Here is an 18,509-nt window from a genome sequence, read left to right as displayed (position 1 = left end):
CCCACAGAACAAGATTTGTGTTATACCATTCCTAATTTCCATTTACATTCCCTCATTGTAATGCATGACATATTTATTTCAGAACCAAGCTATTTGCATATCTGCTGTGGCATAGTGGTAATTCTTGCAGTCTGTTTTGTCAATGGTCTGGGGTTCGAGACTGGCAGAGATTTTTTCTTTTGCTGCTCAGCAGAACAAGGGCCCTGCCATAGAGTGACTAAGGCACTTTTAAGCAGTTGTAAGTGGGTTTGCGCGCACACTCGCTTAAACCCGCTTACTACTGCTTAAAAGTGCTTACTCCTGCTAACCCCCACGCTAATTTCTTTGAAAGAAAAGAAAATGGGGAGATAGGAAAGTGGTGAAAAAGGTGGCACAAAGAGGGACAGACAGTAGGTAAACAAGCTCGGGATGTGCAGAACGGGTGTAGGGAAGGTCCATAGCTGCCCATTTCTTTACCAGCAACAGCTGTGCATATGCAATAAATTTGGAGTGATATTTGAAACCTTCCACCCCTGGGAGAGGGGTGAGGACAACAAAGTATGTTGTACTGCCAATTATAATTATCAGTTTACATGTCCAATGGACATGTGTGTGAAATGGGCAGCTATGTATGGGGCGTAATTTTTTTGTGGGTACAGATTGCCCTTTTTGTTTTTTTTTTTGGTTTTTATTCAAGTGAGAGTGGGAAGTGAGGTAGAGGAAGTAGGTATGTCCGGGGAGGTAGGTTGGGGAGGTAAACAGACAAGACAGACAAGACACATACAGGGGTGGTCTATGACACATGAGGTGGGTGAACACAATTGATGGGGTCAGATGTTTGAAAATCGCAAGCCCATGAGCCCACAGATGGTAACAGTGGAACTGAGATCCCCACCCATGGGCAGTCACCACTGCACCTTCACAGCCCCGAGGGTGGCTGTGCTGGGGGCTGCGTAGGACGGGCAGGCTCACCCATGAGACGTGTCACTCTCGCCTCTAGCTGGTGTAGGGAATCAGCGACTGAACGCTGTATCTCCCTATGCACCACAACCCGGACCCTTCGAAGGGTGACAGGTGGCCCTTCTCTGCCCATGCTTGCACGGGGAGACGAGCCCCATCCCCTGCAGCGCTTCCACCTGAAGGTGGCACAGGACCAATGGAGGAGGGGAGCCCGGGCTGGGCACCAGACCTGCTGGTGCCAGGTGCACTCACCAGCTGAGGAGGGACAGGTGGGTCCACTGGGACCGGCCTTCCCATATGTTCTGTGATTAGGTGTGTTTAATTACAACATAAACAACAGCATTCCAGATTAGTTGTAACAGCATGCAGTAATATTCCCATTAACCCAACACACCAAGGTTCCAACAGCTGAACAGCAAACATAACACATGCATATATTGAACCACAGTGGATATTCCAACAGCATGCAGGGATGTTTGGTAGCAACAGGCCACCATGATTGTGGTGTTTAAACAGGGCACATGCATCAACATGAATGCAAATATTTATAGAACAATAGGACATATGTCCCAACAAATATTTAAGATTACACATACCCATTGAGGTGTGTAATTGCATGGTTTATGCACATACAGTAGGGTGTAGAAAATGACCTCGGTTAACATCTTATAATTACCTTTTAGTCTACACTACATTCCTAGTGACTGCAGGTGTATATCCCCTATATGTATTATCACACTTGCCACCATACATTAGGTTGTGTAATGGGTTTGGCTAGTTCAATATATGCCTGGCCTATATCTGACATACTAACTGTCCAGAATGCAGATGTTACTGCTACATATTTCTTGATTGCATTTCTATTTCTTTATCTACATATCTGGGATGTTTTCACATGACATTTTCACTTCAATTTGTACAGAACCTTGCATTTCTTGACACACACTCACATTTCTGGGGAAAAAATAACATGCTACACATGTGCCAGATTTACTTATGCATGCCAGCCAGTAACTGACTGTTGCACACTGTATATATGCTTCACAGCTACTAGCACTTCCATCACCCACTTTATATGGGACTGCACAACTCTGGGTTGCCAGCACTTTTTCAAACAGTACTATTTGTATAATGCAAGGCTACAACAATATTTCAAACTCTGTAACACAGACACACTCCGGGTTTTAGACCTTTATTAATGACATTACACACTTTTCCACAAGCTCACTCCTTTATTTGTTTTAACGGTGCATATGGCAGACATGTTCAAGACATATTATACCTTTATTAATAGGTTAGAACACTCTTTTTTCAGGCTCACTCACTTATTTTATATGACAGTGCCTGCAGAGATATTATTCCAGACATATGTTACCTTTCTTAATAGGTTACTACACTCTTTTTCTGCCTCTCTGATGTTTTTATCTGACAGTACATGCAGCGGATTTATTCAGGCAATTTTATGGCTGTATTATTGGACTACAACACTTTCTTTCATGCTCTCTCCCATATTTTATATAACAATACATGCAGAATAATCACAAACCTGCCTGGTGGCGCTGCCTTAGCAGCCTATCAGCATAGGCTTGCTGATTCGCAGCATGTTCACCTGCAGCTGTAAAGTAAATGAGGGGATATTGAGACATACCTATCCGTTACACATACTCAATTATCAATTCTTACATACTGCATTCCATGGCTACATACTCAGTTGTGGGGCATCCTGCATCCCACGGGCCTCCTGTATCCATTGGTTCAGGCAGTCCTGCTTCCGTCTCTTCAGGTCTGCATGGTGGTGACGGACCTGCTCACCAGTCCGAGGAATGCCTGTGGCACTGTTGAGGTCATGAGCTAACCGGTTCCAAGCCTCTGCCTTGTACTCCGTCCCTTGGAACTGGCCCTGCAGGATTCTTGACTCATGACGATAGACAAGGAGCCAAACCATGTATTTGGACTCCTCGATGCCCCAACGTTGCGCTCGGAAGCGTGTTCCCTCTCTGACACCAGCCATTCTAACTGCAGATGTCAGCTACAATCAGTTATGGCATGTATTCCCGCCTATGGGGCTTAAATATGCCGCATTTCCCGGACTTTTTTGTGATTGGCTGTTTTTTTTTAATTCTCGGCTGACTGCAGACCTGCTTAGTAATGGTTAAACTACCATTAGTAAGTATATGTATGTTAACAGTGGCTGTTTCCCCTAAGTTGGCATGGCTTAGTGGTTCTGTACATTGCTTGCTGATGCACAGAGTCCTGAGTTCGAACCTTGTCATTCAGTTTATTTTCATACTGTCCAGATAGGCTAGGGGGTATGGCTGCGTTTAAGCAACTTTGCTCTACGTTGCTCCTCAGTGCCCTACGGTGCCCTGGTTGGAGCGGTGCGCACATCTGCGCAAACACATTGCGCTGGTTAAAGCGCTATTTCGCTATGGGTACCTCTATTGCGCTGGGTTAAGCGTTATTAAACTATGGGCAACTCTATTGCGCTGGGTGAAGCGCTGCTTAACTGCAGGCAATTATATATCAGGATCATTTAAAATATTTATTTTGTTCACTGATACATTGGCCATTTCACTGCGTTTTAGTACTGTTTAAACATATTTGTCTGGTATTATTTCATATACTGATTTAAAAATAAATATGAAGGGGAGTGGTGGGACTCAAACCATGAATGCCTCTTCTTAGTGCAAATGCTCTACCATTACACTATTGCTATTTGGTGTGATTTGCATAAACATTCTTTCTTATGCTCTTCCATGTCAGAATTGCTAACTCTAGCTAAGCAATGGGCACACCCACGCACAAACGCGCAATTACGGGCAGCTATTTTGGGAATTAAAAAAAATTAATTTAATGTTTTGCTTTTTATAACTTTCATTGGGGGTTTACAATATCAGGGAGTGTGGTGTTGGGTGCAGGGACATTTGAGCGGACTCGCTCTTGTGTATTTGCTTTCACTTTTCAAACACTTGCAGGGGCATGGACATTTAGACTGCTCGGCAGTCGGACACGCCCCCTGCTTTCTTACATGGTCCGTGTACGACTTACGGTTGAGTCAGTATGCCCTCATGCATATTCATGGCACGCTGACATCATACCATTCAACTGCAGCCTCCGAGTAAGACTTATTAAGTCTTACACGGAGGATTCGTGAATCCGAGGAACTGACTTATTTTACTGCAATCTGTGTCACTTTGTTGAAATTGACTGCAGACTACATAATACACATCTAGCCACTGCAATCTGTTACCCCCTGTATTACATGATCAGAATGCAGGACCGTATCGCTTGGAATCAGGGAGTGCATGCACAACTGCTCAGCATACAAGAAATACAAACACAACTTTATTAAACTTACTAAATACAGTTCCTGTAAAGAACTATAGAAAAAAGCTTATGCATTTTGAATCTGGAAAGCCCACTTTACATGTAAGCAGTCTAATTATTTTAAAACTTAAATTATACAAAAACATCTTATATACACAATCTTTAACATGAGCAACAGTAAATGTCTCCTTCCTTGAAATTGACATGTATTAAAATACATCTTGCAGCCCATTAAACTACAAGAGACCAGATGGAATTTGTACTCCAATACCATACAGTAAAATGCTAATTGGCGGCTTTGTGAAGGGTGTATGAATTCAAAAGACAATTGTGTAATGCATTTGCTAACAGCCTGGAACAGTGTCCATTTTCGAGAGCAGCCCAGGTACCATCTTGTGAGATGACCTAGTCAAAGTCACACAGAAGGCAAATGAAGGCTGGCTGAGACATTTAAACCCTGGCTACAGGAAGCAGCTCATTATAAGCTCATAGACTTTCTCATCTGTATTAAGTGCCAGACAAACAGTTGTAGTCTAAACACTGTACATTCCATACCTGCCTGCCTAGAAAAAAAAACAACCTAAATTAGAAATGTATTCGTAGTTAAAATATTAATATTAAACGTGGAGACTTCATGCTGTCAGATTTATTCACAGCAAGATAATACATGAGCTGTCCGCATTCTACAAAAGAAGGAAGCCAAAGGTCATGCTGAAAAGAACATGGCTCATATGATGACGTGCTCATGTTTTCAACTGATTTCTGGGATGCAGGTGGGAACCAAGTATTTACGCACACACACACACACACACACACACACACACACACACACACACACACACACACACACACACACACACACACACACACACACACACACACAGTGTGACCAACCATTACAAACCTTGTGTAACTGTGGACATAACAGATGTTTGCTTTGCAATCAAAAGAATGAACAAATTCATAAAGCCCTAGAACTCTTTTTCAGCTCAACACTGTGAGAACCACACAGTACAACTCATTGTACCCCCCCCCATGCCCTCCCAACCTTTTAGCTCAAGAGTTAGAGACAAACACCCAAAGTCTGGAACATAATTCAAGTACTTAGAATGTTGCTAACATAGAAGGTTTTGTATTAGCAAACATTTTCGGAAAGGTATAAAGCCTGGAGCTCACATGTTTATCATTATTTAGTGACTGCAGTCCACAGCACGTTATCAGAATGCCACAAATTTTACAATGAACAGGCTACAACTATGAGGGAAAAAATCAGGAACAGTTAAGAATTATACCCTCTGCAAGCACACACACATGCATGTGCGTGCACGTGTCAATTAACAGTCACTATCATGACTGTACATCTTCAATATTGCTTGAGATCAAGTGAATGAATACATTCATGAATAATGGCACAGAAATTTATCTCTGCTCATTGGTGGCAGAACCACACAGAGCAACTCACTTCTGCTCAATCAACTTCTTAGCTCAAGAATCAAACAAAGATGCACAATCAGGAACAGATTTTAAACATTTCTCTTATGTACTTAAAACTTTGCTAGAATAACAAGCTTTGCATTACCGAGTACTAATTTCTGAAGGATACATGGCTGAAACCCACAAATATGTCATTATTTACTGACTACAATCTGCAACAATTTGTCAGAAAGCCACAAATTCTACAAGGAACAGACCACAATACCTCTCAAAAATGGGAGGGTGAGGAGCAAAAAGGAACACACTTTAAATATCATTTTACTTATTTGTTAACCGGGTAAACCCACTTGACAAAGTATCCTTATCAAGGGTGACCTAGGAAGACTGTCTGGTAAAGTGACTTGCTCAAAGTCAAAGTCACACAGTAGGCAAATGAAGGTGAAAAGATTCAAACTATGCACTATTCAAACGATGTGTAATCAACTACAAGAAGCAATTTGTTAACATCTTAGAGCCTTTAGTGCCAGACATCTCCAAATAACTTAAAACGCTAACTGAATAAATTATATTGCATGGATGTGCATTTTTTAAACAATAAAAAATTCAAAATCGTAATGACTGGCATTGAATATCTATAGACTCAGTGATTTACAAGACAAAAAGAAGTTAACAAGTGAAAATCCATAAATATAAGGCAAACTCAGAGAATGATAACAGGCAACATACTCTAATTCACTTAAAAAATAACAGATCAAAGTGTTTTACATAAATGAGTATTTTCTGGGCATCAACAACTATGAAACTCTAATGACTGGCATTATGGGCTGACTGCAGACCTCATTGAGTTTTAACCATAAGTCACTTATCAGAAAATGAATAAGTGAGAGATGGTTTGGCATCTGGTGCAGAGGATTAAGGCCCAAAAACTCTTAATAAGGTGCTTGTAGGTAAAGGTACAGCATTTAATTCTTTATACCTTCCTTTGCCTACTGTTTGACTCTGATCAAGTTACTTAACCAGATATTGCTAAAAAACAAGAATATGTAAAGGTATGCAGCAAGCAAAATATTGGCAAGGGCTTAAAATAAGATATTCATAGAAACTATATATTTTCTGATTCTTCCAGTAGCTGTCTGGGACACATTTGCCACCCTCGCCTTCTCCCATTTCCTGTCAAATAAGTCACACCCCCTTGCAAGCCACACCTGGAAGCACCAATTTTTAAATGTCCTATACAGTGATTGCATGGGCAGCAGTAGATGACATGGAGCCCTAGGTAAAGAATTCCATGGCACTCCCTACCCCACTGCCGACCATCCTCTGGCACACATCCCAATGCCCCCTATTTTATTCCTATTCTTGCCTCCTCATACTATCCAGAGTACTTTTGTGTTGTTCTCACAATGTGTCTTACTCGTCAACTTTTATCTACACCTTTTCAACATATCCTAACTAGCCAAGACTTTACTGTAATTATTGTCTAGCAAAGTTTTTAGTTAAGCTGAGGGTCAATGGTCAGTAGGACCCAATTAACTATGGTGTTCTAAATGCTCTGAGATGCATTTTACAGATTTTTCCACAACTTTTGGTCCAATGGTGACATGGACAAAAATGACTAAGAAAAGAAACTATTTTTTCAAGAAAAAAATAAGTGATGTGCAAGGCCTAATATTCATAGTTAATAGAACAATAGCTTCTCATAAATTGAAAATATAAATGCTTGTGAGGGCACATAAATCATATCTTGGATTAATTCCTTCCTCCCAACCACTCCTAAAAAGTCACTTTCTGTGTACCCTTCTGTGTTACATGGGAATAAAAGTGAAAGAACAAATGGCCATGCTCATATATTTCAAGTTGCTGCTGTCTTACTGAGACAGATGCCTGGTGTCAAAGCCATGGCCTCAAGTTCAATGCCAAAAAGTGCATTGTCATCCTCTTTGGTAAAACCTCTGTACCCATGAGCTACCACATAGGTGGTAGTCTACTTAACACCAAAAGTGTGACAACAGACCTTGGGACACAGGTGGACAGTAGTCTCTCCTTTGATAATCACATCACCAGAGTAGTCAGGAAATCCTTCTATGTGGCACACCTCATCACAAAAGGTTTCTCATCCAGGAAAATTCCCCTCTACCCATCACTCATTAGACCCATTATAGAGTACAACACCACTTTTGATATGTACCTCACAAGACATCTACAACAACTGGAAAGGCCGCAGAAATACCTCACAAAGAGGACTGCCGGCCTCAGACAGATGCCATATGCAGACCATCTCAAAAAACTCCAGCTTTACTCCATCGCATATCACCTACTCAGAGGCGATCTCTGCCTAACATACAAAGCTATGTCAAACCCAAAGCTGTTGGACATGCTCCACTTAAAGAAATCCCACTCCCTCTGAGCTACACATTCTAGGGACCTAAACCTTGTCACCACAATAAACAGAACATGCTGGAGGGATAGATTCCTGTCTCAGAAACTTCCCATACTCTGGAACAAACTACCTATCTATATCAAATAAAGCTCCTCATTAGCACTCTTCAAGAAAAATCTTGATGACTGGATGGGAAACAGGAAATTCACCCCGGGGATCACCTCTGTGGCTCTGCTCGACAGGGGCACAAGAAGATAATTTTCTTGGGTGGCGAAAGCCAGGGTACCTTTTTGGCTAGGCTTGTATAGGCCCTAGGGCCGATAGCCTAGTACCTACCTATGAACCTTCTGATGTCACACTAAGGCAAATATAAAAGAAAAAACAGAGCACAAGAATAAATTCCATCTTGTTGTTGTCAGATGTCCATATGCAGTATGCCTTCTTTCCCATTCCTCAGAAGATAAGAATGTATACATACATCTGATTTCAGGTGGAAATAAACTGAAACAAAATGAACATTCATATTAAAGCATTCCAACATGTTACTCGTAGACAGTATACTGGCCATAGACAAGCTATAGTCACCTTCTGTAAAATTATGATAACTGTATCCCCAGCCCCACACAAACTATAGTAAATTTCTGAGACCACTTCTGAGTGTCAATTTGAAACTAGATGAGACTGATGGCAGAGGCCCCTACCATACCTCTCAGCTGTCCATAATTTTGCAAAATGTTCAGTTGTCTGCCTCATATTTTTGATCTGTTCCTCATTTAATTTCTGTTTTTCTGTCAAGTCATTGAGGATTGCAGTTGTCAAATAACAGACGTGAGTTTCAGGCTTCTTGCCTTCAGAAAAATAATGGTACTGTCAAAGCTGTTATATCAATTTTCTAAGTTTATAAGATTAGTATATTAAATGTGACCCTTATGTTGGTTGTTTATCAACCCCCCCCCTTTTTGGCTTTGTCCAGATTTCTTGAGCAAAGAAGTTGAGAGGTACAGATCACTACTAAGCCACTTATACATCCATGAGTGGTGGCCCTAGAAGCCCTGTGGGTCTAGATCTACTGTGACAGATTTTATACCTAATTGTTTTTTTTTCAATAGCCAGGAAATTTATGTACATGCTTCCGAATATTATTTATTTTTAACCCCCACACATATTTTATACATACAAATATATATATATATATATATATATATATATATATATATATATATATATATATATATATATATATATATATATATATATATACATATTATAGAGGATATATAGATAAATGGATATCATTTAGCTAGCTAACTGTATATACTGGCATTGCCCATGAAAAGCATGTCAGTCATAACGCACATACACACACACACACACACACACACACACACACACACACACACACACACACACACACACACACACACTGTCAGCTGGCCTAATTTCACAGAATGCCCCTGATTTTGCCTTAATTTCTTGTTCTCTTTCTTGTCACATGTGTGGTCTTCTGGCAAACTGTTGAGAACTTGCAGTCACTAAATGATGACAGACTTTGAGATTTAGACTTTATGCCCTCTGAAAAATGCATGTTACTACAAATACTGTTATTCTAGCAACTTTGTAAAGATATAGGTTCATAGCTTCTTAGGTAGGTACTAGGCTATTGGCCCTAGGGCCTATATAAGCCTAGCCAAAAAAGGTACCCTGGCTTTCGCCACCAAAGAAAATTATTTTCCTGTGCCCCTGTTTATTGTGGTGACAAGGTTTAAGTCCCTAGAGCATGTAGCTCGGAGGGATTGGGATTTCTTTAAGTGGAGCATGTCCAACAGCTCTGGGTTTGACATAGCTTTGTATGTTAGGCAGAGATTGCCTCTGAGTAGGCGATATGCAATGGAGTAAAGCTGGAGTTTTTTGAGACGGTCTGCATAGGGCATCTGTTTCAGGATGGTAATCCTCTGTGAGGTATTTCTGTGGCCTTTCCAGTTGTTGTAGATGTCTTGTGAGGTATATACCAAAAGGGGCATTGTACTCTATAATGGGTCCAATGAGTGATGAGTAGAGGGGAACCTCTTTGTTCCTGGATGAGAAACCTTTTGTGATGAGGTGTGCCACGTAGAAGGATTTCCTGACTACTGTGGCGATGTGATTATCAAAGGAGAGACTTCTGTCCACCTGTGTCCCAAGGTTTCTTGTCATACTTTTGGTGTTAAGTAGACTACCGCCTATGTGGTAATTCAAGAGTACAGAGTTTTTACCAAAGGGGATGACAATGCACTTTTTGGCATTGAGCTTGATGCCATGGCTTTGACACCAGGCATCTGTCTCAGTGAGGCCCTTTTGTAGGATGTCCAAATCATTAGGAGTTTCAATTATGGCTCCTAGTTTGCAGTCATCTGCGAACTTCATTAGCCAAAGACCTTCTGTGTTAGCCTGTACTTCAGAAAAGTAGATACCAAACAGTAGAGGACCCAGGACTGAACCCTGTGGTACTCCACTTGTCACTGGTCTGAAGTCAGATTTGGAGTCTGCTGCTTTCACAGTGTGTGTTCTGTCAGTGAGCCAGTTGACAACTCATCTTGTGACATAGGGATTTATACCTAGCTTAGTGAGTTTATCTATAATTCCAGAGTGGGGGATGGTGTCCAAGGCCTTGGCAAGATCTAGATAGGTTGTGTGAACCACCTTACCCTCATCTATGGCTTTGGTGACTGCTTCAAAGAAGTCTATCAGACTTAGGAGACATGATATGCCTTTTACAAACCTGAACTGGGTTGGGTCCAGAGTTTGGAGATTACCAATGTTTTTGTTTATAAGTTCCATGATGACACATTCCATGACCTTACAGACCAGGCCCATCAGGCTAATGGAGCAGTAGTTCCCGGGGTCCATGGTGGCTCCCCATTTGTGGTGTGGGATAACCGTCGCTGTGCGCCATTCAGTGGGCACAAAGCCTGAGGTGAGGCTATGATTGAACATGGTACTTAGGTGGGGTGCCAGGTCATTCTGTAGTTTGTGTAGAAGACAGCCTAGGATGTTGTCAGGTCCCATGGATGCTGTCTTCTTGGCTTTGGAGAGTACGTTTTTTATCAGAGCAATATTTTAAATGTGTCCCTATTTTTGGGACTTTGTCACCCATTTTTTGGGGCTTTGTCCCTGAATCTTGATCTAGCAGGTTGAGTGCTATTACACACACACTCCAGTTTGAAAATCATACATTCAGACAGTTAAAAACTCCTAGCTTCCTTGTCTAATCATGGAACAAATAAAATAAATCAAGAAATATTACTTTTTATTGTGCCCTGATGAAGCAGATATAGTTCTCCCTGCTATGGTGGCAGAGGTTTTTATTTTAGACTGCCACTGATTTTCCCTCATGTTTTTGCCCTGCCCTTGAAGCATTTTTGATTTTCTGCTAATCAAATGAGGATTATAGTCATTCAATAATGCTAGACCGTAGACATCTATACTTTCCAGTTGGCTATGCTGTCAATTAATCAAGCCCCTCAGACAATCAGTAAAAACGGATGTGGGTGAATGCAGGCAGTTGGTTCAATAATATGCTGGCAAAACAAATGAATGAATGCTGCTTACCCAGAGGAAAAAAAAGTAAGAACTTAAACAGTGTTTGAAAAAAATGGCTCACTCACTTGCTTAAATGGAAAACTGGAAGGGGAGCTCCATTTCTGGATGATCTTGGAGAAAAAACTTAGGTGCCAGGTGGAAATACAGACTGAGATATCATTGTGTGTTGCTGTCTGGAATGCCTAGGTGGGCTGTCTGCTCTGGTACAACAGTGGAAGTAGAACATAGTTGGGATAGTAGCACAGTGTGCAGCCACAGACACGTGTTCTGTTCTACAAAAACTGTTCCCTGCATTGATATTTCTTCCAACTGTTTTGAACCCGCCCCTAAAACACTGTTCTCCTACAAAAGTTGTTCTTAAGCAGCTGTTCTGTTCTTCCATGTTTGCATTTTTATGATTTCTGCATGTTTACTTGCGATCAGCCTGAAAATAAAAAACAGAAAGTTAGCTAGTTAGTTGAGCAAGAAAGATTGTACTTGCAACTGAATTGAGAAAGAACTGCACTTGAGCAGCCAAGCAGGAGCAGATTTCATTAAAAAAGGGAGATGCATTTTATTTTTATTTTTTTAGTATTCCAGGGACTAGGGCACTTATGGGGACACATGCCCTTGTGTGCCCCCTTCTAGAGCTTCCCATGTATACAAACTATGTGAGTTCTGTCTTTCATTAATTAGCTGTCCATCCTACCACATAATGATCGATGTTTAAGGCAGAGTCTCCTTCAATTCCATCATGACAGATTGAAATAAGCTGTATGAACAGCATGCCTACTGTTAAACAGCTTGTATGGTTCTCTGAAACAAATTAAACAAAAGTTATGTACTTACCATAAAGTTAGATCCGTGTTGTCTCATTTTCATCCAATTCAACCACCTCAGCACATTCCTCTAAAGCTGTGCATCTGAGGCTGTGACTCCTACACTAAACCTATCCATAATTCCCTCCTCACCACTGAATTAACTCAGATTGAGTCTTCTGATTTAAATTAAAAAAATTTGACTCCCTCGTATAACTGAATAAACGTTAGGTGTCATAATTGAGGAGCATGTTAATACCACAGTAGGGTACAAAGAAAATATCTTTAACAGACAGGGTTTTAGGTGAGCTCAGCCTGAACACCAGAAACTGTCAATGGCAATATTGGAAGGGCGAAGGAGGGAGGGATGTTGAACCAGATGAAAATGAGACAACAGGGATTTATTGTTATAGTAAGTACATAGCTTTTGTATCCATTGTTGTCTGTTTTCATCTGATTCAACCTTTGGGACAGATACTCAAGCTGTGAAACTCACCTGGGTGCTATCAAGGAAGGACATTCCTGAAAAATGAGGAACCAAAGGCGGAACATGCTCAAGACTGCTCACACAACTTGTAATGGGATACAAAGGAGTGAACCGTAGCCCATGTTGTTGCTGCACAAATGTCATGGATGGAAACTCTTTTCATGAACACCATAGAAATAATTATTGCTTTTGTGGAATGGGATTTTGGTTTAGGATGCAGGATTAAACCCTGATCATTACAAACAAAGGAAATGCAATCTGACAGTCATTTAGAATATTGTGGCTTTTGATATGCTTTTACCCAATTTGCTTTAGAGAAATATACAAATAGTTGATCTGACTTTCTTATAGCCTTGGTTCAATGTAAATAGAATCTGAGCTGTGTGTGAACATCTAGCATGTGTAAAATGTATTTTCCTTTGTTTGAAAACCTCAGAAAAATGACTGGCAAATCAATTGACTGATTCAAATTTATTTTAGATGTCACCTTCGGTAGGAAGGAAGAATTAGTTCTCAAAGCCACGCTGTCTTTATGAAAAATGATGGCAGTTTGCAAGATAGAGCTTGTAATTTGGAGATTCGTCTAGTGGATGTAATTGCAACAAACAAAATAGTTTTCCATGAGAGATATGTGAAATCCACTGAGGCTGCTGGTTCAAAGGTTTTTGGGTCAAGGCTTGAAGCACGATAGTGACATCCCATGGAGGAATTGTATCCCTGACTAGTGGCCTGAGTAAAAAATCACCCTTAAGGAAGGCCTTGGAGATTTTAGGAGAGCTATATAGGTGTTATTATGCCCTATATGAAAATCTGATATGGCAGTCATCTGCACCTTGCTAGTTGAGAAACACTTGATGCTTTCTGAAAAAGCTCTGACAGACCATCTAAAATCGATGGAAGAGGAGCAGAAAAGGGCTCTTTTCCTTTCAAGGAAGCCCAAATAGAACATTTCTTCCATTTTCTTTGATATATATTCTTTGCTGACTGTTTGAAGAGCAGAAATAATTTGGACCACCAGAGAAGATAGCCCGGCATCTCTACCAATTGCTCATAGGTTATTACTGACCACTAAGGCCTATATAAGCCTAGTCATGCACCCAAACTAAACCCAATTTTCTCCCTTAGTACCTTAGGATTAGATAAGGAACTTTTGGGGAGATGTTAATTGGAGAACATTATACTTACTGACTGCTCCTGTCCATCAGAGAGCCAGCCAACAATCCAATGAGTTATGTTGGAATTTTTGCCTAGTTGTTTATCAACAATGCCTGAGTGGGGAAGTGTATAGAATGGCTTGACTAGGTCAAGGTATGTGGTATACACTGTTTCACCCTCGTCCATTGCCTTGGTGACCTCACAGAAATCAACTAGGTTAAGTAGACACAACCTTCCCTTAACAAAGCCAAACTGGGATGGGTCCAGTGAATGTAAGTTGACAATGTTCTTGTTGATCATTTCCAAGATAATTGATTCCATGGTTTTGCATATTAAACTTGTCTGACTGATGGATCTGTAGTTCCTGGAGTCAGTTGATGGTCTAACCTTATAAAGAGGGATGACCATTACAGTCCTCCATTCACTTGGTGCATAACCTGTTTTCAGGCTGTAGCTGAATTGTACCTCAAGTGGTCCTGATAGGTCATGTTTTAGACTATTCAGGAAGCAGCCAGGGATATTGTCAGGGCCCATTGAGGCAGTGTATTTGTCCTTAGCAACCGCCACTAGAACCTGATCCCTGATAATAGCTGGGGGGAGTAGCCTAATAGGGATTTCACAGTCGGTAGCCGGGCAGGGAGTGCAGGGAGAAGTTTGTACTGAATTTATCAATGAGTAGATTTTCTATGTCTACCTGATCAGTGAAGATGGTGCCATTAGCCACCAGTTCAGCACACTGCTATTTGTTATTTTTAAGGTTCCAGATATAGCTGAAGAAGGCCTTGTGACTGCCTTTTGCCTGAGAGGCTATCCTGACCTCATAATTGGCCTTGTTAGACTTAATTAGTCCTTAGTTTCTTGTTTAGTTGAATCAGACAGCACTTATCTTTATGGACGTTACTCTTTCTGATTTTGCCCATAACTTTTTTCTTTTGTTATATACCCTGTTGAGGTGATGATTCCACCAGTGGGTTTTGTTTCTGGTGTTTGTTTTAGGCTTACTTATGGTAGGTATGGCAGCCTCTATGCAGCCATTTGCATGTTTGTACAGGGTTAAAGATTATATCATCCCAGATGGGACTCAAACCTGCAACCTAGCTTAGGAGGACAATACCGAAACTATTAGGCCACTGGGGCTATTGTTAGAATTGAAGAAACCATGTGTTCAGCTTTAGGGTTTTTTAGATCTGGCAGAGGCAATCCAGGTGGGTGAGTCAGGGGGTGTGGAATGTGATCCAAATTACAAGGATGGTGTATCAAATTAGGTCAAAGGAAATGGAACCAAACCTCCTGAGCTAGAACAGCAGTGACTTGTACTGAATCTTCTGGCTTTCTGAATGAATTTTGTCAAAAGTAGTATCAGAGAAAAGCATAGAGGAGACATGGGGTCCAGTTGTGAACTACAGCATTCCATGGTAACTGCCCCTGTGGAGGATTAGGGCAAGGTAACTGCTGCACTTGTTGTTCAGGTAGGAGACAAAGAGGTTTCAGCAAGATTGGCTTCAGCAGCTGAAAATTTCTGCCATCACTGTCTGGTTGAGAGACCACTCATGAGGTAGTAGAATCAACCTGCTCAACTTGTCAGCTAGTACATTTGACATCCCCAGGATGTGCATTGGTCTCAGAAGACATCACCCATTGCGATACTCTCGTGGTCTCCCTGCAAAGTGGATATGATCATATCTCCCTTGTTTGTTGATATACCATACCACACCATGTTGTCCAGCTGGATGGGTATCACACCCTTAAAGAGATAGCCATGAAAAGCCTGCAACACTAGGAGAACCACCCATATTGATGTGAAGGTTGGCCTCTAGAGGTCAGAAAGTACTCTCAACTGTCTTCCCCTTGAAATTCCCCACCACCCCAGCAGAGAAGTGATTATTGTTACTGTAGCCCAGTGTTCTGGTGGACAAAATATTCTTCCTTTAGATACTGATGGAGAGGTTATCCACCGTTTAATATGATCTCTGCAAATTTGAGTGAAATTAATCTTGGTATAGAGTGGGTGCAGAGTTTAGAACAACTGAACTGAAAAAGTCCACTGTAATACTCTCATGTGTTATCTCTACAGGGGAGCCAGTGTAATGGTAGAGACCATCAAACCTAGCAGTTAAAGAATCAACCTCACTGGGGGAAGAGACTGCTGAATAACCTGAGCAGCCAGTAGACATAGGGATAGTAATCTGGTGTCTGGAAGTTTGACAATTTGAAGGACAGTGTTGATGTGACATCCTATGAACTTTGTTTTCTGTGTATTAGACGGTTGGCTTTTCACTTGATTGTCTACAATTCCTAGTAACTATACAAGGTGAAGCAATAAGTTCTGGTGTTGAATCAACAGATACTTGAAAGTTGCAGTAAGGAGCCAATCATCTAGGTATGGGAACACTTGGATCCCTTGCAGTAGGTGATGAGATGGTACCACTGCCATAACTTTTATGAACACCTGGGGGGCTATGGTGGGACAGAATAGCAATGCTCTGAACTGAAAATGATTGTCTCCCAGCTAAAATTAGAGAAAGCTCCTGGATCTCCTCTGTATCTTTACATGATAATAGACATCCTGAAGATCTATAAAGCACATCCAGTCACTCTTCTTCAATACAGGCACCATAGATTAAACCATGACATCCGGAAGTTTGTCTGTCTCATGAATTGATTGAGATGGCTGAGGTCCAAAATCATCCTGAGATTCCCTGTCTTTTTTTGAAACAAAAAAGAACCTAGAATGCACTCCAGATCCTAAATGGTCTTGAGTGACCCACTGAATAACTTTTTTTTTCCTAGCAACTTTGAAACCTCTGATGCTATAGACTCCAACTGAGTGACTGGAACATCAGGAATCTTTAGGCTGCTGTTTGGAGGGTAAGAAAAGGGAATAGTATAGTATCTGGTAATTATCCTTAGCATTCAGGAATCACAGTGTAATGTTTTTCCAGGCATGTGGGTGCAAGGATAAGCACCACCCAACTGCCTCCAGAGTGCAGCAGTCAGGTAACCCTTCAAGAGTGCTGATAGGGTTTCTCGGTGAAAAGACCATGGAAAACCCTGATTATGCAGTCCACCTCTGTCCCTGGAGTGATGTCAATTCAAGTTAACCCCCCTTCTGTCTCAGAGGGGGGTCTATCTCCAGGAGTGTCTCAGTGATTACCCTTTGATTTTCTGAACCACATCTTCTTAGGACCCCATGATTTCTAGAAAATGTTCTCTATGGGATGGACAAATAGATTTCAGTGGCAGACAGGGACTTACCATCTTATTCATTCCTAATAAGCATGTCTTTAACTGTAGGTCTAAAGAGAGTAGAACCATCAAATGGGGCATAAATAAAGGATGTCTTAAAGCTTTCCTCAAAATTGCAAGGATGCATCCTGCATGCTGATGCATGGTGATGCCGGTGCCTGTTGATCTGGCTATACCATTGTCTGCATTAGACAGCAGATGTATGGTTCATTTGGAAGTGGATTGCAGGGTAGACAGTTGGGTGTTCACTGGTTTCTGAACATCCACTTGTAAGCTACTCACAAGGGACTTGGAAAGTTCCTTGGTCAGGTCCCTCTGAAAACAAGTCAAGTGTGTGAGGCATTTTAGTACTCTAAGTGAGAAAGTCACTAAAGTATAAGCCCATTTCCCCAGTATGTCCAGTGTTCTTGATTCCATGTTAGCGGGATGACCAGAAGAACTTTCATCAGACAGTTCCTTTTTTGTGGATGCTATCACCATGACATCTACTGATGGCCCTTTACTCCAATGTTTCCTGACCTTTGGGGCTACTAGCATCCTATCAGGCTTCTTAGAGATTGGTTCCACTACATCAGGGTCTTTCTACTCCCACTCTGCCACACAGTCTATAAGGGCATCAGTGGGTGGTGGTACTAAATAGGATGCAGATAAGCCAGTACAAAAGACCTTTCTAACAACTTTGAAACCTCTGATGTTAGGATCTATATTATAAGCTCGAAAGCTTAAAAGAGTGAACGCTCTTTTATTGAGCTGTAAAGATTGAATAGCAAAGACACGGAACAGCAATTTTTTCCCCAGGGAAAAAATCACTGGGCTGTTTTCAGGACATTGCCATTTCCTCCACTGTGGTGTGATCTCGGAGATGGTATATTTAAGTAGGGGGGTGGGGGTGAAGCCCCCTCCCCCATTTACTTTGTGTTTGCAGGCCCCCCCCCCCGGGAAAAAAAATCGCAGTTCTGTGTTTTCACTATTTAGTGGTTTTGATGTTTACAGCTCGATAAAAGAGTATTCGCTCTTTTAAGCTTTTAAGCTTATAATATAGACCCGGATGCTATAGATTCCAGTTGACTCAGTAGAACATCAGAAATCCGTAGGTTCCTGTTTGGAGGGTAAGGAAAGGAAATAGTATAGCATCTGGTGATTATCCTTAGCAAAAAGGAATCCA

The 18,509-nt window shown here is 41.3% G+C and overlaps 1 protein-coding gene across 1 annotated transcript in view; it reads right to left on the bottom strand.

Annotated features, from left to right (window-relative positions):
* LOC122802910 (nectin-1-like) overlaps nt 1–18,509 on the bottom strand; it is a 2,017,182-nt gene that overhangs the window by 36,561 nt on the left and 1,962,112 nt on the right. The gene's annotated exons all lie outside the window — the stretch shown is intronic.

The sequence above is a fragment of the Protopterus annectens genome, chromosome 5.part0 (genome assembly GCF_019279795.1).
Source record: "Protopterus annectens isolate FY-2018-M chromosome 5.part0, PAN1.0, whole genome shotgun sequence".
In the NCBI taxonomy this organism is placed as follows: Eukaryota; Metazoa; Chordata; order Ceratodontiformes; family Protopteridae; genus Protopterus; species Protopterus annectens.
This window is presented reverse-complemented; position numbering and strand designations above follow the sequence as displayed.